Source organism: Falco punctatus (assembly GCF_963210335.1).
Source record: "Falco punctatus genome assembly, chromosome: 3".
In the NCBI taxonomy this organism is placed as follows: domain Eukaryota; kingdom Metazoa; phylum Chordata; class Aves; order Falconiformes; family Falconidae; genus Falco; species Falco punctatus.
The window spans coordinates 19,375,077-19,398,447 of NC_137582.1; the positions used below are offsets into that span (position 1 = coordinate 19,375,077).

The 23,371-nt window shown below is 40.3% G+C and overlaps 1 long non-coding RNA gene across 1 annotated transcript; it reads right to left on the reverse strand.

Moving 5' to 3' along the window:
- Positions 1-665: 665 nt before the first annotated feature.
- LOC308060033 lies at positions 666-18,252 on the reverse strand. The gene is made up of 2 exons (XR_013926568.1): positions 18,125-18,252; positions 666-17,173 (listed from the first exon to the last, which is right to left on the reverse strand). It is a non-coding gene; the product is annotated as an uncharacterized lncRNA (long non-coding RNA).
- Positions 18,253-23,371: the final 5,119 nt, after the last annotated feature.

A 23,371-nucleotide genomic window follows, 5' to 3' on the forward strand; every position in this document is an offset into this window, starting at 1 on the left:
TTTGCTCATTGTGTATATTATTATAATGGTCCTTTTTTCATCTAAATATTGTAGCTCATTTATCATCTTAGATGTCACAACCAGCTCTAGGCTACATAGTTCTGCTGCTGTCTACAAGTTAAATGATTACTACTTAAACATTTTATAAATAATTAGTGGTTAACTAATTTTTTGCCAGATGACATCTACACCCTTTTGTCCAAAAGAATCACTCCTATTCTTTTCTTTTTAGTGCATATTAAGAGCCTATAGCATGCTGACCATTGCCTTTCTAAACAAGAAGGGCTGAAGAGAGTTTCTTCTGAGCAATTCAGTAACACTCAGTTCTTGAAAGAATTGAAAATGGCCCCTTTTTCATAAATGAGACATTGTCAGCAAAGAAAAAATGGGAATAGAGCCCAGGACATTTAGCTTGAGATTCAGAGATCTTTACCGCTTGAGTTCAATGAGAAATCCCTACTGTTAGCACTGGTATGGGGCTTCTAATCTTCTCTCGGCCCATAATCTGACATTAGATGATAACTAGTTATGTCCATACATACCTGTATTTCTAAGCCTTTCCTTGGAAAACAAAACCTGCTTCAGTTTGCACAGATTTCAAAAGGTATTGGCATAATTTTAATTTTCATTTCTTTCTGCATCTTTAAGTTTTGCTCTGCTCTCCATGGTGCAAACTCAAAAATCAAAAGCGAGCAAGCAAGTGCAATTTTGTTTTCTGTTGTGCACTGATTTCTAGGAATTCCTTTCATCCATTGTATCTACCATGTGACCACCTAAGAATCTGTCTTCTTTCTTTCTGGAAAAAAAAAGAAGTCTTTAACTTTCTTATCCTTTTCTACCATACACATCATGTTCTGCAACCATTCCACAATATAAACAACCATCACTAATGTCCACACACTTAACAATTGAACAGTCACAAATAAATAATTTATGAAAAGCTATTTAATCTACACCCCAGTGGAATATGATTTCCAAACTTCTTTTAAGACAAGCAAAAAAAGTCTGGTTTTATCTTTCCTGTCATTTTATTTTAATTGAAGTTTATCACATTCTTCATACTGACTTCCAAATGCCTCACGCTTTTTTCATCAGGAGGGGCAGTTCTTAGAGAAGTGTGAAATGTTTCATTTGAACTACAAAAGCCTGGAAGCAGACTTACTGTGAATTCATCCAGCATTTGCAAATCGTCAGTGAATCGTTAAACTCCTGTGTCTGCTGAGTTGTCTGCAAGCTTGTGTCTGCTGTCACTCGGCAGGTGTTACTGGCTCTTGTCCTCGGGGACTTCCATGGCTGTTGTTCTGGGGTATTTTCAGGGAAAATGTGGTTCACCACTTATAGGCCACACCTGTGCCTTGTGCTGGAACGGAAAGTTCATGCAAACCTTTGTGATCCCCCATGAAACTTAAACGTGTCACATTTCCTTGTAGCTTAAACAGTACACCGGAGGTGGGCCAGCCCCAAACCTTCTGGGGCCTGTGTATACAAGTACATGAGTCCTGACGATTGCAAAGTTACTTCAAAGTAAAAGTAATTCCGAAACTATGTTAAAGTGAACATGACACACCAAACTGTGACCTGAAGGAGCTAAGATGCAAGCATACGTTCCCCCCTGCAGGCACAGAGATATCAGCCCCAGCAGAGGGGCTAGACTGGGGACAACATCTGAACCACCACTGCAAGACCTGGCCACCAACATTGCACAAGAGACCTGGCCCCAGCGATGAAGCTGGGCAGTGGCACAGAAGAGGAGGGCAACAGGAAAAACTAACTGGGTTTGTGGACGATGTGGGATACGTTTCATGCAGAAGAATACTTGACATTTCTTGTAACAGCTTGTGAGCCTTCAGACCTGCTGGCAGTCACCATCCAGTAGCACTAAGCTGCAGCAGCAGCTGCCCACCTGCATTGTTCAGGTATCCGCCTAGACAGCTTCAGTAGTCCCTGGTATTTAATACTTATTAATCAGTTGAAATAATCAAAATTCTCTAATATTACAGCATGGCAAAATGAAATGATACTATCGCTGTAATTTTTATCATAGTCTGTCTTTAAACCTGCTAAGCCATCTGTGCAGACATCTTAGAGATTTGACAAATAGGCTGCAGCAAGTCTTGCTGAGGCAGTTGAAAATGATACCTCTGTCAGGGTGGGAGTCAGCCATGGATCAAAATGTCGTGATGTCTATAAATTGAAGCTTATAAGCTCCCATTATTGTCAACAGAGATTCAGTTGCTCAGACACAGGCACCACGTGCCATTTGAGATGTCTTAAGGGTACCCGCCTCACCTCCAGCTGCCACCCTGAAGAACGTGTGTGTCTCATAGGCCCTGGGTTATATCTGCTGATCTTTGAGTTATAACCCTGGCCCTGTGGGTGTCTCTGATATCCTGTGCATCTCAAATGCCTGATGCTTGCACGTGGGCAACAGAATGAAACCCCAGCCAATACAGCAGAGGAGCCTGTAGAGCAGCAGTTTGGAAGAATTAAATGGATTTATTGACAAAGCTATGACATGAGGAGGAGACGAGACACACTTCAGTGAGTGCCAGAGGCTTCTGTGACCAGAGCAAGAATCAAACCAGGGAGCCTCATCTCCTTTCCCCACCTCTCCCCCTAATAATCCAAGAGTGCTGTATTTGAGTTTAATGCCTCTTAAATTAGCTTAGCTGGAGTGAAAGAAGCCACAGCTGTGAAGAGACACTGTAAATAGTGAATGGATTAGCAGCATCCAGCAACCCTGCTGACTTGAGCTGTAGCCTATACCTCCCAATGGGCCAGTTAACTTGTGTGCAAGAATATTTCCACATTGAATGGAAGGGCTTTGTTTGTGGATGGAATTCAGATTAAGAACAATACAGTTACTTCTGCAGCAACGGCAAGTCCTTAATATATAAGGGTGATTTCATTTTAAACTAATTTTGTAATGCTTCAGTGAAAGGAGTTAATTCTCTCTTTAAGTAAAATTCACACAAGCTTTTAATAATTGCTGTTCTGTAAAGATAGCTTGCTTAGTTATCTTTCAGTATTTACTTACTCTTCTCAACAGCAGCTTCATAGCTGGTAAATTCAATCAGATGTTTCTGTGAAACAGTCTCATGCCACTGCAAATGGCTACAGATCAGAAAGAACTTCTTTAGAGTGTGCATTTGCTTTAAATGTATCTATATTGTGCTTTTGCACTGAGATACATTTCATAGAATGGTTTGGGTTTGAAGGGACCTTAAAGATCATCTGGTTCCATCCTGCCGAGAGCAGGGACACCTTTCTCTAGACCAGGTTGCTCAAAGCCCCATCCAGCCTGGCCCTGAGCACTTCCAGGAATGGGCATCCACAGCTTCTCTGGGCAACTTGTTCCAGTGCCTCACCACCCTCACAGTAAATAATTTTTCCTAGTACCTAATCTAAATCTACCCTCTTTTGATTTAAAGCCATTTCTCCTTGTCCTGTCACTACAGGCCCTTGTAAAAAGTCCCTCCCCAACTTTCTTCTAGGTTCTTCTTCAGGTACTGGAAAGCTGCAATAAGGTCTCCCTGGAGTTTTCTCTTCTCCAAGCTGAACAACCCCAGCTTTCCCAGCCTGCTTTCATAAGGAGGGTGCTCCATCCATCTGATCATCTTCATGGCCCTACCCGTACTTGCCTCAACAGGTCCATGTTCTTATGTTGGGGACCCCAGAGCTGAATGCAGTACTCCAGTGGGGTCTCGCCAGAGTGGGGTAGTGGCAGAATCACCTTCCTTGACCTGCAGGTCACACTTCTTTTGATACAGCTCAGGATACAGCTGGCTTTCTCGACTGCAAACACACGTTGCTGGGTCCACCATCATCCCTAAACCCTTTTCCTCAGGGCTATTCTCAATCCATACTCTATCCAGACTTTACTTGTGCTTGGGATTGCCCTGACCCATGTGCAGGACCTTGCACTTGGCCTTGTTGAAATTCAAGAGGTTTGCACTGGCCATCTCTCAAGCCTATCAAGGTCCCTCTGGATGCCATCCCTTCCATCCAGCATGTGAACTTCACCACTCAGCTTGATGTCATTGGCAAATTTGCTGAGGATGTACTCAACCCCACTGTTCATGTCACTGACAAAGATGTCAAACAGCACTAGTACAAGTACCAATCCCTGAGGAACACCACTTCTCACTGATCTCCACTTGGACATGGAGCCACTGACTGCAACTCTTTGAGTGTGACCATCCAGCTAATTCCTTATCCACCGAGTCGTCCACCCATCAAATCTCTCAAGTTTAGAGACAGGATATTGTGCAGCAGGATGGTGTCAAATGCTTTGCACAAGTTCAGGTAGACCACATCTGTTGCTCTTCCCTCATCCACCAACACTGTAGAAGGCCACCCAAATTTGTCAGGCATGATTTGCCCTTAGTGAAGCCATGCTGGCTGTCACCAATCAACTCCCTATTTTCCATGTGCCTTAGCACAGTTTCCAGGAGGATCTGCTCCATGATCTTGCCAGGCATAGAAGTGAGACTGACCGGCCTGTAGTTCGCTTGACCTTGCAAAGGTTATGGACATGCTTTTTTCCTAAGTCCATTCCTCACAACCACTTCAAAGCTTTACTTTAGAAATACCTGTGAGTTTCTGCTACATCAAGGTTGCAATGACAATGTGGCCATGCTGTGGTTTTTATCAGATGTTAAGATCTGACATTTTAGTTATAGCTCTTTGACCCAGTAAAAGATACAGGTAAACACTGGGCTGCTTGATACAGAAAGAACTTGCGGTACATTTGAGCTATAGTTATTAAAAGCATTTCTCTAGACATTCTCTTCCTGTCTTGGATTGTTCTTGGCGTTTCTTGAATATTTATGAATATTTACAAAGGCACTAACTTGTATATTAAATGAAGTCTGTAAGTCATCGATTTCTCTGGAAATAGTTGCTTTTTATGCAAACTTTTAAAACTTTTCAACAGAAGTGCCCCTGAGGGACTAGAAAGTTTGAGGACAGCATTGTAGTACATCCTATAGCAAGTATATAAGCCTTTAATCAGCACAACCGCAATGCAGCAGATTGAATAACCATCTGAAGAAACCCGGGAATCGTTGTGCTTTAATCTGCCCCAGAAAGCTGTTTTATAACAGCTTTGCAAATGTGTTCTCAGCTACCAAACCTATGCTAAATCAGTCGCTGAACAGACTTATACCAGTTAGGAGATGACTCTTTTTTTGATTAACTAACAGATCTTCATAAATTCAAGGCTATATGGAGAAAATACACTGATTTATTGGTCCAATACAGCTTACCCTGAAAGCAAAAGGAGTTTCACATTTGACTTCAAAGGAAGAAAATCTGGACCCTAAAACTATAAACGGTGTAATAAACACTAGCTAAACATAATACTAAAGCAGCATGAATCCTGCTCCCAAAATGTACACATTTACTTGCTTTTATACTATTTGTTCAACTTAATACTAATGAAAGTGAAATATGGCTGGTCACTGAGGTCATAGCTGAGTACTGTGACAGTCAAACAATCTATTATAAATAATAGTATGAAATACATTTGCATTAAGTGTTTGTAGAATTAACCTAAATTCAGAATAAAGTCATAAAACTGTTATATTTCTGCTTATTTGCAAATTGATGAAAAGAGAAATTCATTAGTATGGTTCTCAACAAAATGCAGGAGTGCATACTCGGTCCTAAGTTTTAATATTGGCATATACTACAAAGCCATACACAAATTTACAGGTAGTGTAAAATTGACTTTAATATAAATGGAAGTGGAAATAGGCCAAGACTGAAAAATCTGGTCTTGTGTTTTGTTGGACTGAATACTTCATAAATTGCCTATTGACAATAGATCACTTAGTTCTCCTAAGTGGTTTTATAACATAAGACCATTTTTTCCTCTTTTTTCCCTTAGTATTCTCAGTTATTCATGATTGGTGCAACATAGATCAATGGGAGTCTATCATAGCAAAGACTAAATGAAGCATAAGTTGAAGGTGTCCTGATTTAGCTCTGTAGGAGGCAAATGACATTCCTCTTTTAAAAACCACTGGAGACAGATCTTGCATTTTGGCAATGCACTTTCCCAGTGAAGTCTGGCGTATCAACACCATTCTTTTGCTGTTTACAAGGAAATTGAGCAAAGGAAAACGATTTTCAATTTCAGCCTCCAGCCAGCTGTACTGTTAGACAATGAAGCATGATGCTAAGTGCGGAACAGCAGCTTGTCTGATAGATGGTAAGTAATTAAGTAGCTTCGGTCCAGAAATGGTTTTATGTTGTCCTTGGGCTTTGGACAATGAAATTTCTTTTCCAAAGCTGACTTCCTGTGAGAAAACAAAACGAAACAAAACAACACAAAACAAAGCCAAACCCCAATATTCACCCTACTTGTATTTATTGTGAAAAGATGAGGCTCTCCCAGCTTTGTAGAGCAGTGAGCCTCCAGGTGTAGACCAGATAATGGATGTTTCATTTCATTTCTTCTCTTATGCCTTCATGAAAGAAAAACCAGACATTGCCTTTAGCAATGCTGTTGCAGGATGTTGACCCTGAAAACATATCCCAAATTAGACAAGTGTATTATTCCCGTGTAATGCTTGAAAACAGGAAGGACAGACTTTATTTTCCATTTGTTAGAAATATCACACCTCTGCAGATTCACAGCAAAGGTCTTTAAATATATAAATATATAACTGAAATTCCTGAAGAGGTAAAACTTCCTTTTATTCCCTCTGTTTTATGTGTATTTAGGAGTAAGCACAACATTCGCTGAAAACTAGACATAGAAGATCATCTACATGAAGCAAAGGACTAATAAAAAATCTCTGGGAAAAGGAACTTTTTGATACTAAAAGCTGAATAAATTGAATTGAAACTTCTTTACAACCTTCTAATACAGTCATTTGAGATACTTGCACAGCCCTGTCCCCAGAGAATCCTTGTGTCTCACTGTTTTTATGCTCTGGATTTACTACCCCTTCTAAATGGGACACTGCTCATTTCCTCACTTTGCAGATCCAGAAAGGATGGTCTGATGTGACCTTTGCAGGTCACTGAAAATCTGGGACAGTGCAAAAAAGAGAACTCCCATTTTGATTCAAGTAAAAAAATCATCTTGTGTTAAGTCTTCCTGGTTGAAAAAAAATATGAAAGAAAGGTTTATAAGTTATCACTCATGAGGTTGTACCAGCATGGAAGCAAAAGAAAGCCTCAAGGCTAGAGTACTGGTTGCAAGAATATGGAAAGTATTAGTGATGAAAAAAATATTGATGGGATGTTAAATTACTGTGCAGGCTTTCATGTGGTATGGTTGTGCCTCTACACATTTGTGATTGAAAACAAAATTCAAGTTATGGTTACAGAAAAAAAGATCAAATGTTTATTCTATTGCAATTTGACCAAGAGGTGTAATGTAAGCTGTAACATTGGATTCACTGCAACACAAATGCTGGAAAAACTCAGATTATAAATTGCCTTGTTGTGTGTCTTCCATTGCTTTTAAATAATGAACATCCTGTTCTCTGCCTAATCCTACAAATGATGTACAATGAACGCTCACTTACCAGAAATGCCAGTATTTGAACCAGGGTCATGTTCAACTTTAAATGAAGTTTGTATAACAGAACCATCTGGCTTCCCCAAGGCCACACAACTCAGCAGGACTAAGGTGATTGGGACATACTGCTTCACTAGGAGTGATTAGTTCTTATTTCGTCCAGCTGAAATTTGTGGCCTTGCACAATCTCCAGGAATTTTGATCCAGTTCAGCTCAGTGGCCATATCATACTTTCAGTAATTAGTGGTTCAGAACTACCATGCATTACACAGAGCTATTATTCCTTACCTTTATATATGCTGATGAATATTTTTTGTATGGCAGCTGAAGTTCAAAATTGTACCTTAAGTGTATGTAGCACTGTGTAAATGCAGACTACATATATAATCTGAGTGATCCTAAGATTCCTTGCTTTGGCCGTGTTGTCTTGTGCAACACCAAAACCCAAAGAAATTGTTTGTGATCAGGTTGGATAAAGGCAGAAAGAAGGAAGATAAAAGACACCATATCAGATTTTTTTCTTTTAATTTTATTTATTTTTTTTTTAGAGGAAACTGAAAGAGAAAACAGGAGATCCCTAGGACCAGATTACAAAAACTTTTCTCAGTAGGTAGAGGTAGATCGGATGGAAAAGCATAACAAGCCAAAGGAAAGTAGCAGCAAAGCAGATTTAAGAGTCTGCCAGCAGGGTGATAGGAAAAGACGTGAGTAACTAATGCTTGTAAAGTGAGAAGATAGAACTAAGGACTCAGTAAAGAGTAATCTATAGGATGAAAATCAGAAATTATGTGAACATCTTCATCTTCAAAATGATTACATTTTCAACCAGTTTTTATCCAGACATCACAAATACTTAGCCCTGGGAGAGACTGAAGACATCTTTGAGAAAATCAAAGAGGGAGCTGAAGGGAAGGAAGTGTTGAAAGTAGAGGTGGATAATGTACTCATTAGCGGCAACAGTAACGAAGAAGGCAAACCGGATAGAAACAACTGATGGGATATCTAAGTAGTGAGGGGTGAGAAATAAAGGGTTCCATGAGAAAGAGAAAAGAAAAACTTAAGACAGATCAAAATGGGCTTATTGCTGCCAGATCCCATATATACAACACGGAGAAAAAGAAGTCAAAGGATAAGAAAATGTTGAAAATGGTGGTATGGGGGTGGCTTACATTTTCCTTTGATCAGCCCTTGCTTGCTCTTTAGGGAAGTAAACCAGCTGAAGGAGAAAGACACACCACTTAGTCCATGTGCTTGATGCTCTTACTGTCCAAACACTTAAATCCAGAAGACAAATACCACCAAAAAATACAGATGAATTAAAAACTAAATGCAGATGCTGTCAGAGACATAGCCAAGATTAGAGAAGTAGTCATAGCTGTGTGTGGAATGAGTAGATGAATCAGAGAGTGAAGGGATGATGGTGTAGATCAGTGGGGACTAGCCAGAGGAAAGCCCAGAGGGGTGTGTAGGAAGGGAAGGAGTGAGTGTGGAGGGAGAAGGGAGAGGAGCACAGCTGAAGGCAGCATGCAGTGGCCAAAGAGATGGGTCTCAGCTTCATATCCATAAAGAAGGGTGAAGTTATAGTGTGGTAATGGAAGGAGAGTCCACAAAAACCTTCAGGAGGGCAAAATATCCATGTCCAGAGCATGACAAATTTTAGCCTGCTGTTTGACCTGATCTGTGAGTTACATATAGTGGCAAGGGATATTTTGAGGCAGTGACTTGCTGGGGGAATCTCCCTTGTCTGTAAAGACAAGGTCAAAGGCAAGAGTGGGGGCATCATGGTACAGCAGATTGGAAAGGAGATTAATGGAAATAAGTGAATGTTAGAGAATTGGATTAATCAGTGGGTGTGGGGAAGAGATGAGGGGAATAAAGCAGCTCTAAATAACTAACTTGCCCTGTTGGTAAAGGGGAAAGGAAGAAGTGAATCCAGAAGGATGGTAGAAAGGAGACAAAAGGCAGATGGACACTACTTCATGGCAAATGAAGGAAAGAAGATGATTCAGACAGGAGCTATGAGGAGTCAAATGCTCCTAACTGCTGAGTTTGATCTTGGACACATCTATGAGGACCGCAACAGATACTACTTGGATTTTGAGGACTGGGAGCTGTTACACACATGGAGGAGGAGAAGCAAATGAGAAGTTCATAATCAGGGTAAACTAAATTCCTCAGAGAAAGATTAAAAAAGTGGTGGAGAGCTGCAGCTGAGAAAAAAAGAATGCATGAGCCAAAGCAAACCACAAGTCAGGAACAAAACCCATCCATCTGAAGACTGTAAGAGTAGTCAGAAGAAACAACTGCAGACTTTCAAATCTGCAGAACCATTCTTCCATTGTTTTGGTTATCTGAATTGCCAGTGTCTGGAATGATCAAGATCATTCTTTATTTATTGTTGCAGTGAATCTTGTGGAATGAAACTTGAATGTATAAAATGTTGAAACATTGCTTGCTCAGAATGACTCATTAACATCACAGAATAAATAAGCAGATAACATTGCTAATTTGATTCAAAGCCCTTAAATATACTTCATCCCATAAACTCTGACTTCAGTGAGTATAAACAACTCTCAGGGAATGTCCCCATAGGATTGATATTAATTCACAACCAAAAACTCCTACACTTGGGAGCTAAGCATTTTTTCTTCTTCATCCTGACTGTCCATGAGCTAAAATTCAAATGTTATCTCATGAATTATCCATGACTAAATTGAAAAATATTCTAAAGTACTCATTAAAATCTTAGGTGGCATTAACACCAGCTTCACATTTATTTCTGTTTGCTTCATAATGCCACCCTAGCTAATGGATTTACTGATGAGAAACAGCAGGAAATACAGTGAGTATTATGTGAGTAGTAGAAGTATTCACAAAAAGCAAATTCTGAAACTGGAATTATAAACATCAACCAGCACCTCATGTAACCTTTAAACCCACCCCAAAAGACTTGATGCTTTAAAAACAACCATAGGACTAGGCAGTAGTATTTAAAACTTTGTTAACTTTGTTGAATCAGGGTCTTAATCCTTCCTGAAGATAAACTGCCCTGGAACATCTCCAAGAAACTAGGTGACCAAAGCATGCTTTTAGAGTCCTTTTTTCCTTATCCTGTCAGTCACTTTCATATTTGTGTAGAGAGTACAGACTGTGTGTTGGGAGGAGAGATGTGAAAGCAATAACATCATAGCAGGGAATTGCTTGAAAGACATAGGAGTGAATAAAAGGTAAGGACTGAGAAGAGGGATTTATGTTTTTTTCACAAGTGACAGCCTGTGTCTATACTTGTCCTGATCACTTTGTTTCTGTGCTGCCTTTTCCCCCCAGCCCACATCTGTCCTTCTCTGTGTATGCTCTATGCTTTCTGGGTAAATCACTGCCTTTCCCCGTGTCTGGAAAGAAACACATCTTTTTGGCACTGGAGCAAGCTCCATAATGAAGAAGGTGATTATAACTGATGAAGGACATGGTTTCATCTTTCAGCTTTGCAGATTATGTACTGTGATTCAGAGTCATGAATTCCTTTGGGCCAAGGCTTTCTCTCTGAGGCTGCTGTAAGAGTTACCATATATTGTTGATATGACTGAAATTCAGGGTTGGGAGGAAACTGGGGCCAAGATTTTGATGCACTAAGAAATTGCCCTAAAGCCAAGTCCTTTAAAGCGTCACATGTTGGACATCTACAACTGGGTATTTGTGAGTTTTTAACATTATCTAAGCTTTATTAATAATAATGGCAATACATTTTGTAATAGTATCTAATATCTGTACACTGCTTATCAACTTAAAGTTTTGTCGAAATTTTTTTTCCCAGATGGGTAATCAGAGTTAGAGAGATTTATGAAGTTGTCAAATAAGGAGCTTTACAAAAGGAGTTATTTTTTTATAACACTTCAGATCATGGTTCCTACTTGTTTGAATGTTCAAGCATTCAGTTTGTCCCAAATGCAGAAGGAATGTTGCTTCAATATTAAACTTAAATATTAAATTTAAAAAGCCACACTAAGATCATGATGATAATAGGGACATAATAGTATCTATCCAAAACTATGCCAGTAAGAAGCCCTGACAGCTGACAAGTACCTTATCCTCAGCTTTCCTGAGCCCAACAAGTCCAAGAGCAAAGTCATGCCTCAGTAATGCGTTGCACAAGGTTGCCCAGGAAGCTGTGGCATGCCTACTAGCTCTCTTTTAATATTGTATGCTGCACTGCAAGTTTCCTGAAAAACTTGATGTCTTTACACTTTCTCATATGCTTGACAGAAGACAAGGGTTAATAATTCAGTACAATCTATTCAATTCCCTGGGAAAATCTGTTCCACACCCAAAACTATTCTTCAATCAAGAGTTCATTCTGTGTGCTCAAATCAGCATAGAAATATTTGCAGGATCAAGTGTACTATGTAGGGTGAAAGAAAATACCTGTATAAACTATATAACACACCCTATCTCAAGGTGTGCAGAGCTGAAAGCAACTTATTTCATTAAGAAGTAGCCTATCAACAGACTTAATAGCAGAGAATATTTATTTTCAGGATCTTTCTTGTAGTCTTTAAAGAAATGTTGAAAGGTGACATTTACAATGTGTCTGACAACTGTCATCAGGAAATTTGTTTTCTTCCTCTATCCTTAAGTCACTGAAAAGACTTGACCCACAAGTGAAATTGGAAGATATTTTCCTTCATGCTGTCATATTTCCAGATGGCTGGATTCTAGACTGACTTCTTCTGCCTGAGTGTAACAGCCAAAGATTTACACAACACCAAGTAAACTGTTGTTCTGAGTCCAAGCTTGCCTATACGATTTTGCAAGATCCACAATAATGGGAGCAATGGATTTCTGCTGGGATAACTTTGCTGGTGTACACAAAAGCCTTTCCTAAGGTCCATATTCTGAGTCTCATGCACTGTTTTGCTGTCACGTTCTATCAGGCTCCCAATTAGTGCTGTTTTTGCAGCTCTTCTATCAGGAGCTCTGAGAGCTATGATGACTTATATCCAAAAGGGTATTCAACATTACCAGATTTTCTGTTCTGGCTGGAAACTGAAGTTGTCAATATAAGCTGTAGATGTCTATGCCAACTATGTTGAGGATTTTCACACAAATAAGACATGCATGCTAAGGTTTAAAGTAAATACCAGATCCCTGAAGAATCAAACGAAAAATCTCAGAACATAAATTATTTACTGTTATCTATCAACCAAAAGGGTGGATGAGTTACAGAGGAGAGGGGACTAAGATCAATAACACAACTAGCAAAAAATGGTTATTCTACCCTCATACCAACTATACGGTACTTACCAGTACAAAGAAGTGTTGATACATAGTATTCCCTCCCTCACTTGAACATTGATCAATGTTTGCTATACAGACTGCAATTTTCAACGAAGCTCGAGAGGCACAGGTCCTCCTCCCTTTCATGTGTGAACCGTGTTTCATTCACCCTTCACAAGAAAAGAATGAAAGTAAATGTGGAAAGCAGTGAAAACCATTGTGGATTTTATTCAACTGCATCTTCATCAGGCATCCGTCTTTCTACAGTATTGTCCTCACAGTAGGTTTGAACCAAGTGTCGATGGCTTTACCTGCTCTTTGCCTTGCAAGCTGGATGATGTTAACACCAATGGAATGTATCATCACTACAGTGACGATATATCATTTGCCTGTGTTTTGACCATTTATTTCTCCTTGTGACTTAAACTAAATTTCAAGCATTACAAATGAATTTAAGTAAAACCATGCATACCTCCCCTGCATATCCCAGAATTTATCAGGTACAAGATTAAAACATCTACTTTATTCCCTACTAGTGAAATATTAGGAGTCTTGAAGTATAATAGTAAGCCATGAGTTGGAAAACAAATTGGGAGACTCATTTTTATGGCAAGGGCAGACACTGATTCAAGGGAACAAAAATTCTTCACAGTGGAGAGATAAGTGGTATAGAAACAGGGCTCTTCTCCCTTCTGTGACACCCTGTCATTGCCTGCGTCCTAATTCCTGACTATGTTGTAATTCCTGAGCATGTTTGGGAAGAAAATGGACTCCACTTCCAAAACCTGGCAATGGACACTACCTGGAGGGCTGCAGAAAGGATGCGGCAGCCAGGACAGCTCTGCCTGTGGCCAGCGGCTGGGCGAGCCCTGGGAGCCCAGGTGAACGGAGAGGTGCCTCAGTGTCCACATCACTCTTCCCTGCTTTCTGCCACCCCCTCCTGCCCGCTCAGGCCATTTGCATTCATCTGTTCCTGCCTGGGCCTTTCCTGCTGAGTTACTTTGCTCTGCAGGTAGAGGTGCTGGAGCTGGGATAGGCAGAGCTGGAAGAGGACATGTTGACCATGGCCAGGACAACATCAGTGAAGGGACCTGGGCATTTCCTTCACCCCAGGGCCTGAAGCAATTCTCAGTCATCCCAGCTGCTAATGATCACATGTGATGAAGCATCTCAGGGAAACACGGGGCAGAAATTCCTACTTTATAATTTCTAGGGAGGCTCAGACATCACACAGGCATGGAGAGCTTCATTGTCTCAAGAGCAAAGTCCTTCCACCATGTGTGGGATACTGAGAGGGTCTCAAAAAATGCCTAAAACCCATGAAGTGGCAGTTTCTCCAGAGTCAGGCAGACCTTTACATACCTAGACATCTGTGCTTCAGCTCCCCACCCCACTCCTGTGAGCTGAGTCTAGCAAGAGGCCAGGCATAAGGTGCCGGGGTGGGGGCTGTGTCAGCCTCACAGAAGGAAACACCAAACCAAGGATGAGGAACAGTACTTCCACAGCTTGAAAGGGACAGAGAGGGACACCTTCCAGGAAGGGGGCCCCATTTCTTCATTTGCACCATTCTTCAGATGACTGTCACCACCAACAGCATTTGTGAAGCTGACCAAACAGTCAAGTAAACAACGTACCAGAAACACAACAAGGGAAGCTAATCATTTCTTTGATTTATGTAATGGCAGCAAGGCTGTTTTCTTCAAAGCTGTAAGCCAGAGCGATTAAAAGTTCATCAGTGACTGAGTATACTATGTGGTACGATGTGGGGGCTTTTCCACGGAGCCCTATAAATCTCAGAGCTGGAAGGGGCGTGCAGGGGTGGGGTGCGAGCTAACCTCAGCGGCACACGTCAGCCCCGCAGGAGCCGGAGCCATCTCCCACCCCCCGGCTTCACAGACCTTTTATTGCTCACCAAGGGCCAAACCTCACTTTCCTAACAGTCAGTGGGAGTTTTGCCATTGCCTTTCTTAAACAAGGCTTGACACAAGTGGAGCAAACAATGGGAAAACAAGAGCCAAGCCCTGGGCTGCGGAACCCATGGCAAGTTTCCATGGCTTTAACTGGCATCCAGTGCTGGTCTCGTAAAAGAATAACTTTCGCTGTACCTGTGCTTTTTATGCAAAGCACAGCTTTTACACTTGCAAACATATATATATGTATACATACTGGGTTTCGTTCTTTGTAGCAAAGATAAAATCTGTGAGCTAATACTGCTAACAGTGCCTTTAGATTTTCTGAAATCTAATGCCTATCCCAAATGTCAAATCTTTATTATTGTTGTCTGTTTTAAGGGGATCATATAATTTCCCAACTGCTGTGCCTGCTTCAAAGAGCTTGTGCTTGAAAATACAACACAAAAAAAGAAAAAAAAAAAAAAAAGAAAAAAAAAAAGCAGTAATAGAAGAAAGGAATAATAAGATAAAAGAGAGAAAATGTACAGAAATACTGATGGTTGCCAAGTGTTCCCCACATCTCAGATGTCAGAAATTTTTAAGTTCTTAGAATAGCTATAACCCTGAAGATCTGTATGAAATGAACTAAACATCTTCTTAAAATAGGAAAAGCACGAAAACTTCTACAAGTCATATACAACTGCTGTTCTTCTATTTTATAAAATGTTTAATTTAATCGGTTCACACAGTGCATATAGTATACATTTGTATATGTCTATGCATTGTTAAGGAGAAAACCTAAATTGTAATGTATATAAGACCTCATGGTTCAGCTTTAGATCAACATGAGCACAGTACCACCACGCTTCTAATAAAGTGGTAGGTGATAGCATGACTTTTTGGAGAGGACAAAATTGATGGAGACTTATTCTTTTATGATAGCTTTCTTACATTTTAATGGAAAATAACTGAGAAAATCTACAGGAAAATAATTTATACTTGGATTAGGAATTCAAATTGAGTTCAGGGAAAAATGCAACTACATCTGACAGTCTGTCATCGTCTTTTGAGCGGTGCCTAAACCCAACCTCCCTGCAGCATCAAGTCTTTAAGGGTCACTCCAGTACAAGCCAACATTACCCTTTGGAAAGTATACAGCTCCATGGGCATACGTGGAAGCTCAACTCAAGGCCAGGTGCTCCTGGGTGAGAGCCATGCCATCCAAGGGGCAGTACTACGGACACACAACAGGATGCTCCATGCTTCCAGCTGGGTCCTGCCCGCTGCCAAGTTCCTTCACATAGGATGGCAAGACTAGTCACTGACTTAGGCAAATCTGCCTTGTAAACTTTTTGTACCTCGGTTGTTTCTGAAAGCATGGCTTTGTGGTTATGAATGTTATGGCAGCCTCTGTCCACATACAGTCTTTATATGGTCCTAACAATATGTTGGCATTACTCCGCAGCTTACTTCTTTTGCCTGTGTGGTTTTTGTTTTGGTTGGTTTGGGGTTTTTTTGTTTGTTTTTTTTGTTTTTCTTTCTTTTTTTTTTTTTTTTTTTTTAGCAAACTATAGCACTTCATTGTTTGCTAGAGCATTTGTTATAATCTGGTCAGGTCAGAGAGCCTGCCAGACCTCTTTGCAGCAGAGCTCTACGCTTTGGACCTGAGGTCACGGAGCTATTTGCACTCCCAACAACTGGTTGTATCAAGCTGTGTTGAAACACTGTGAAACATGCCACATCAGGGTTTTATTTTCATTCTGCCCTCAATTTCTTTCTTTAGTCCTTCCCTACCTCTCCCAGAGAGCAGCAAGGCATTTGGCAAAATATGAAATTAGTTTTTAGTCTTTGGCTTTCACAGTTTATGAAGAAATCCTTCTGCCTAAAGTCATTCATGGGAAGGTTATATTTAGTGTGATCTTGGGATTTGTCTCAGGACTCATCAGTTGATAATCAACCTTTGTAAGTCCCCTGAACTTGCAAGTACAACCTTACTTCAGGTAACAAAACACTTGACCCTTTTCTGAGCAGCACAATAGCAGATGTACCTCATGTGCCTTTGGATACCTTATTCAATCTCTAGTTTAGCTCTAGTTATTGTGCCCTAGTAATTTAATTATTCTACTGAAAGTCTAGGAATACAGGCTAATTAAAGGAAGGGAAGATGATCATGAATTCCCCCATGCCCAGGATGCTACCTTGAACAGTGGGTGCCTGTTTGCAGTTCTTCATGGTTTCCAGCAGTAGTGTTTAAGAAGACTACTTATGGGGCATGACATTTCAAAAGATGGAAAAGAGACAGCAAATTCTCTAGGGCTGAATCATCATATCTGGAAATGCAACTAATGTCCAATTTACACAAACTGCATTCATAAATCTGAATTACACACTGTATAAAGAGACACTCATCCAGTATATGCTAGTAGAAATGGATGAATGAAGCAAGGATGAGTTCCAAATGGAAAGCTGCAACCTAGAGGAAAAGAAATGACACATTTGTTGTTTCTGACTTGTTTCATTTTGTGTAACAGAAATGAACACAGGACCTTTATCTGAGATGACTGTCTTGAAGAGTACATTGCCAGAGGGGTCGGCTGATCACACAGACTTTGCCCACACAAGAGTTTCCACTGAAGACAAATGCTAGATCAGATAAAAATCATGCCTTGGTTGTGCAAGGCGCTGTATCTGCCAGGTGATTTTAAACGCATAAGTAACCAAAGTGGTTTTGCTTGTGGAACGGTGAATACAAAGTAGAAGTCAGCTGCTGGGAAAGGTAGGTGTCCTCTACCGCTCCTAGGTTTTTGCCCCTTTTTTTTTTTTTTTTTTTTTTGGCATAAAGCCATAAATCCCACATATCCCATTTTTCTATTTTGCAGAATACCATGTTGGATATCACTAAACACAATGAAACATTCATACAGATTGCCTAACACTTCCATGGGATCCATTCTTCTGGTAACACCCCTCTGCCCAGGAAGGTGACAATTTACTACACAAAGAACAAAGTCATCCTAAAAGAGCATCCATGTGTATCATGCAGGTGAAAAAGTGTTTCCTATAGTTCCTGATAGTCTCAGTTTACCAAGGGCCTCTTTTTTATAACACCTCTAAAAAGTCTTCAATATTGCCATTTAATTATGCTCAGAGATTATGCCTTGATCCTGCACACTCAAACCCCATCAGCACACGCTGAACATTTCATTCTTTTGAGGTTCATATCGTAACCACATCTAACCCGGTATTCGGCTTTCCATTAAATCAGATGTTAGAAGTCCAAACAGGAGTTGGAAACCCGAATGCCTGTCTGGATCTGAGCCAAGTACCTTCCACTGTTGTGTGAAGTAACACAACTAACATCTGTCCTCGGCAGAAGGCAACAGCACATAGCACTTTTCTGAACGGCGGCCTAAAATAGCAGTACCTGTCAGAGTTTTCTCTCCATCACATCTCCATTGTTGGTTTCTTCTATGCAAGTGTATAGAAGAACCAGAGTCAGGCAGATAGCAGCAAAACCAGTTGAACTTGAAGATCTTAAGGGTCTTTTCCAACTTAAGTGCTTCTATGTTTCTAAAAGGAAAAATCCAAGATATCAAACAGCTTTGATACAGTGAACAGCGGTATGGATAAGGAATCTTAGAAAAAAAATGGCCACAAAGGGACGTGATGGAAGACTATATAATCATAAGTAAAATGGAAAGGGTGAATAGGAAATAGGGAATGACTCATCACTGTTATTCCCAATAGAAGGTTGTGGAAGACAGTAACTGATGAAAATAGGTCATAAATTCAAAACAAACATAAGCAGGTACTACTTTTTTTGCACAGCTTGCTGCTAAACTGTGGAACCTCCTGCCACAAAACGTGGTATACGTAGGGTGAAAACACAGCTAGAGACATCCCTGGGAGAAATGCAATGACATGCTGGTGGCCCAGGCAGTCCTGCAGTTGACAGCCAATGGAAATGGGAAGTGTCACTGCATCCCTGTTCCATTTGAACAGTCTTCCAAAAACTAACATTATTGACAGTGCTGGGGACAGAATATTAAGATACATGGACATTTTCAATGTTTGATATGGTAAAAATGTTCTTCTATTGTTGTGTTCTGTATGTATGAAAATCACCAGAAATGTTAAAGGAAACTTCTTAATCTCATTGTTAGATTAAATATGGTATATTTGTAGCCCTCTTTTCTCTTTCCCAAAGACTTCGCTCAAAGCTATCACCATCATTTATTTCTCCAGCAGACTTTTAGCAGATTTTCAATGTTTTAATATGCCTTTGTGCAAAACTTTTGCCCTTTTCTTTATGAATAGGTCATTAATGTTTACAAAAAGTTGGAAAAGACTTCTTTTCAAGGGCCAAATCTGCCTACTTTTTCATTTCTGAGGTGCAAAGCGATGAGTGCTCTATTGTGGAAAACAGCTTACAAAGGCTTTGTGAATGCAAATTAAATTTGTCCCTTATGTATTGATAGGGATAGAGGACAACACAAATTTGCAATTTTAAAAATTAAAAGGGTTGTGTAAATTTTTTTATGGCCATGGCAGCTTCCAAAGGGAGATTGGAGCCAAAGAGAAATTTTAAAACATAATATAACTAAATCAAGGAAACAAAAAAGTTCCTTTTCACTTACACAGAAGCCTTGTTGAAAGAGAAATACTTGTGGGACATGAGGAATGAAAAATGTCAGCACGCAACTGCCCAGGCTTGCCTGATTTGCAGCTCCCACCTCATGGCAATTGCTAAGAGTGTTGTAAAAGAACTTCTTTGTCTCTGGAGAAAGTATTGCTTTCAAAGACAAGAAAAATCCACAAGCAACCTCTCACTTTGACACACAGGTCATGACATTAAAAGAATAATGTGAAGAATCACAAACCACCGGTTTCAGTTAGGAAAGCAAATGGCTTAGTAGGAGAGAGGGAGTGCAATTTAAGTTATGATCTGCTAACTCTCTGTTTACATATATCTAGTTCCTTCTTAAAAAAAAAAAAAAAAAACCAACAAAAAAAACCAGGCACCTAGTAAAGTCCTTCAGAATGACCCAAAAGAGGCAAAATTCTTTAACTGAGTCAACACTGTCAACAGTTTGCAAAGGGGGAGGTTAGAACAATATAACTTTTAAAGAGGTGGGGTTATTTTGCCATCTCTGCTAAGGTCTGTAAAAGTAACTTTTCATTGCAGAAGGGAGATGCCAGCGTCACAAGTCAGTGCCGCAGTGATCCAGACACTGGAATGAGCACATTTCCTGGCGGACACTTTGGTAAGTCAGGGATCGTGTAGCAAACCTGCCAAAGGGAAGGGGGGAGAAGGCGAGAGGGCACTGTGCCAGCAGAGCTGGCACACAGTCCCACCTCTGACGAGGGAAGAGTTGACAGGTTTATGAATTTCATCATTTTGCCAGAATCAACCTCAGCAACCAGTTTTTCTTGAATTGCTTAGAAAATTGTGGTTCTGGCAAGAAAAAAAATAGTACAGTATTTCCTTGCCCAGATCAAGAGGTGGCAAATCAATCTCGATAGACACATTCACTAGGGTTGTTTCCTCTATTCCCCATTTGTGACACTGTTATCAAAGAAAACTGCTGAAAACTGATGGCAGCAGCTTCACTCTAAAAGAAACTGAAGGGAAAAGAAGAGGGGCCCTTAATTAAGCAAAGCCCTCTATGCAAACCAGAAGTGAATTTCAAGGAAAGGGGGAACTTGTTTTTTTGAAAGTCCTTGAAAGTCTGAATTTCTCAGCTTAGCTTATGAACTGGATCTGAGACTGGCACCAGTGGATCTAGAGTTAGGGCTGAAATACACCCCCGATTGCACTTCTCACTGGAACTCCCCTATAAGGTTTGCAGCGGGTTTGGAAACTCTGGATGCTCCTCTGAGAAACTAATGCAAAAAAGGGATGAAGATATCTTTGGAGTGCTGAGCAGCTGGGTATTTCCAGAACAGAAACCCCAGATGCAGCCAGCCTACAAACTTTTAGTAAATTCTCAAGTTCTGACAAGAAAAGCAGAAAGGATGATGTTGTCTGAAGAGTTGCCAGAGGGAACAGTTGAAAAGCAGCCCTTCTGAGATATTTTTGTAATAGCAGTAGCATATGACACTGACAAAACTCAAAGCTTTTATTATTATTGTTGTTGTTACTATTATGATTTGTAACAATGAAATTCACCTCCTGGCAGGTAGCCTGTAAAAGGCCATGAAACCATAGTCTTAGTCTTGAGCCCTTTGAGAGGCACAACCAGAGGACTCCATCCTGCAGACCAGACTCACCATATGCAGCTGGAAGTCCCATAATTAGCTTCTGCCTATGGATGTTTCTCAGCCTGAGTTGATTTTCCCGGCTGTGGATCTGAACCACATGAAAAAAAAGATCAGGTGTCACTCTGCTTGGTATCCATTGTAAAATTAATTAAAAATACCAACAAGGATGGTCACCTTCTCCAGGCAATCAGCAAGAGATCTCTGGACACTTTAGATTTCATGTCAGGGGAAATTATTTGGTTAATTGCTGCTTAACTAGCTACCCAATTTGTATGGCTATTTTAACTGGAAATTAGATTCTCTGTTTCAGAAAAGGATGCAATAAAAAGTTTGATAAGTAGATATATCTGAAGGTTTGAGGGCCTGGAATCGAGGTTTGATGCCAAAATAGGTATCCGTGCATTGCTGGAAGTATTGTAGGAAAGGAACTGAGGAGGAGTCAGGAAGCCATAGATTAGTGAATCTGATCTCTGTGGTAGGCAAAATCTTTCCAAAGTTAATAAGGAATGAGATCACAAAACATCTGCAGAATGTTTTGGGTTTTGGTTTTTTGGGTTTGTTTTTTTTTTTTGTTTTTTAAAGAGGAAAAAAAAAGAAAGGGGAAAGAAAAAGGAACTTTGTCACCATGACTTCAGAAAGGGGAATGATTGAAATATTTCACATGAACGTTTGAGGAAGTGACAAGAAAAGACTCAAAACTGAAATAGCAAAATCTTCTACTTGGCATCTTAAAAACAACACAAACTTCACATAGAGAAATCTGGGAGTTTCAGTAGAAAGGGCAGAAGTATGTTGTAACCACAACACTATCCAAGTATATTATAAAAAGCACAAACTTTCTGAGGCCAGAGGGGGGTTTCCAGCTTTCAATCAAGGAGACCAAACCTTGCTCACTGAAGCTGGCCTCTGTGAAATATCTTAGCCAGTAGACAGGATCTCTCATGCACAGCTTAGATGCTATGATAAGCAGGCAAAAGTAAAATATGAAATATTTAAATGCTATAAATTTCCATTGACTAGAAAAAGAAGCAGTCACAGCTTTCTTGCTAACCTTATAGTAAAGCCCATCGCCCTTTTATAGTGCCATATTTCTAAGGAAAGCCAGATGGTAGCATGCAGCAGATTCCCACTGCTTCTTCACGGTAAATTCTTAAATAGAAAGACAAAGATGATTTTAAAAAGTTAAAGGGTGTTCCAGCTGGGAGCAGACAATTCTTTTTAAATGCATCCAGCTAAAAGTGGGGTTTTTTTTGTTGTTTTACAAATATAGCAGTATGGTCTGGCCAAAGCATCAGGACCTGGCTTCTCTTCCCTGGCCTTGCCCATGCTCATCTTTATGTCTTGCTAATTACTCTGCCATCTCTCAGCATTTCTGTGTTTGTTGTTTGCTCTTTAAATCAGTCTGAAAGCCACAGGTGACAAACAGCATTCAACAGATAGGGTAGTATAATGCTACTGGCATTTATGATTAACTTAGTGCTGCATCCTGAGTAAAGGGGGCATTTTTTAACCTCTGGCTTTTGTACCTTACCTTCACCTTGTAAAGCCCTTGATTTAAAACAAAACATTAGACAACGCAGGATACTACACCTGGACACATGACTCAGCAGAGGAACTGGCAGGAAGGCAAAAAATATTAATTTAAGTGCATAATGTGAGATCCGACTGGCAACTGCAAAAGCTTGATTTACTTCAGTCTCTGTTGGGAAGATCCCAAGAGGTGTCCTGCAAGAGCTCAGCTCTGCCAGAACAACTTGCTATGCATCTTGCTCTGCGAGGAGCCCCAGTGTTTCAGATAACACTGCTGTGACCAGGATGCATATTCAGCTGGAGAGATGGGAAAGTAAAATCATCATCCTGTCTCTGCACAACTTTTCTGAAAGAGAAAAAGAAGAGTAAGGTATAGGGGGGTGTGTGTGTGTATGTGTGTGTATATATATATATATGGTGTTCACACATGTGTATATGTTTATGAGGCAGTATAGGGTATCAGAAGACAAAAATTGGCTTGGAGGTGAGAGAAACTGGTTTCCTTTCCCCAACAGTACCTGAGGGCTGGGATTCTTTTCATATTGGATCCAGTATCTTTCATTTAGGTTTTTCATACTTGCTGCATAATAATAAGAAATGTCCAAAAGAAGACCCAGGAAACTACAAACCCATTAGTCTTGCTTTGGTAAGACTTCAGAAAGTAATGGAATGAGTCCTTCTAGAAACTGTTACGAGACAAATGAAGCAGGTGATTGGGAAAAGTCAACTGGGATTTACTGAAAGCAAATCATGCCAGAATGACCTGATCGCCTTCTACAACAAAATAATGCTTTCGGTCCCTATGGGGAGAGCAGTGGATGTTATTTGCGTGGACAAAGGATTCAACCCTGTTTCCCACAGCCTCCCCCTAGATAAACTG